Genomic DNA, 1,885 nt, shown 5'->3' with positions numbered 1-1,885 from the left:
ATACGCTTTTTTGTATATAGTTGCTTTTATATATCTTAGTATGATTGAAGAAAAAAGGAACATTTTTATTGAAATTTGTTAAATCTTGAGCTATGCTGATAGACCATTTTGTTATATTGGATAAAATGTACAATAAAATTTTACATATTTACGAACGCGTTTAGCATTTACGTTACTTGTTATCACAAGTCTACTGGTTAGATGTTAGAAAGAAAGAGTGTCCTACTATGCGCTAAATTCAGGAATAGCAGCTATGTGAACGATTAGAATATAACCGGATGAGCAAATCAAAAATTTATATGTTAATATCTACATTAACACAATTAATTGAACCGTTGCATATTGTGAATGTTATGTGTGGTGCATTTAAAAAACAACAAAGATTAAATGAATAATGGCAAAACCGACAACAATGTGGTCAATGTATAATTTTTTGTAAAGTGTATCTTTTATCGTTCACAATTAAAATAAAACTTATTTTGAAAAACAAATCACTTGGAATGGTGGTATTTTTTTATTTAATATACCCATTGAAATGGTAGTACAGTGAAGACCCGTTATTTCAGCCCCTTGATGAATTTCAGGCTGATAAAACGTGGACATTGATACCCTACAATTGACAAAATCGGGACATATATTTTTCTTTTTTTTAAGAAACCGAAGCTCTTAAAATATTCTTCTTTAGTCCCTAGATATAACCTCATAACCCTATCCGATTATTTTGCTTAAATTTCCCTTAAAGGGGTCTGACAGTGCAAAACTAAAAAAAATAAAACTATTATTTTGCATATTTCGGATTTCTAAGATAATAAAAATATACTCAAGAAAGATTTCCTCGAATTCAACTTGGTTCATCTGCTAGAGCCAATCAAATTCCTAACTATCAATTTTCATATGAGGCTGACAAAATCGGGTAAAACGGCTGATAAAATCGGGGGTAGACAAAATCGAGGGCTGATAAAATCGGGGGCAAATAAAATCGGGTCTTCTCTGAATTCACAAAAACACGTTCAGTTATTTAAAATATTCACAGGTACGGTTTTCAGTTAAATCTGAACCCACCTTCCGCTAGTGGAGCTGGTGCAAAAACAGCTTTAGTTCACCCAAAAGTAATTAGGACTATACTTTATCGACATCATCACTTTTAACGGAAAATATTAACATGCAAAATGAAATTGCATCGTGTTTTCTCATTCACTCTGCTGATTTGAACTCATTGTAATAGCCTGAATGAGCTGAAACTTTTATGTGATATTTGAAACTGTCGTATTTTTTTAAAATATAATTAATACTACCTTTAAAATATTGTTTTTATCTTGCTTGTTTGAGACGGCTAAATCTGTTAGCATAACTGAGCCGAGGGTCTTGCATGATTTTTACAATATGTATAAATAAAAAATAGCTTTCCAGATGCATGTTCATCGGGTCTTGTTGACGCAGTTTTCTACTACGTGTTGTGATCGTCATCCTTGACGGTGAAGCATTGACTGCGTTGACCACCGTCTGCCTTCTCTGGCATTTTCGTTCACGCTTATATCGTTATCGGTTGGTACATGTCGTCATCGGTATGCATCATGTTGCAACTTTTTTGAAGTTTTTTTCGAAATAATATAGATTTTAAAATATAGCTAGTTTATATTTCGGCCGCTATATGGTGCTTCAAACATTCGAACAATATTAAAAGTGAGAATTCAAATTTTCACGAACATTTTTTTTTAAAAAGTCATTGCGCGAGAGATGCCGCATGTGCGGGTGAGACACCGCACCATGGTCACAAACTGAAAAATGATGAACAAAAGTATTATTTAACTCTCGTTGATGTTTCTTGGGAATAGGTGTCCAGCTGAGTTTCTTGAAGTTTGATTATACCTATAAATCGGCACAC

This window comes from Topomyia yanbarensis, chromosome 2 (genome assembly GCF_030247195.1).
Source record: "Topomyia yanbarensis strain Yona2022 chromosome 2, ASM3024719v1, whole genome shotgun sequence".
NCBI classification, from domain to species: Eukaryota; Metazoa; Arthropoda; class Insecta; order Diptera; family Culicidae; genus Topomyia; species Topomyia yanbarensis.
This window is presented reverse-complemented; position numbering follows the sequence as displayed.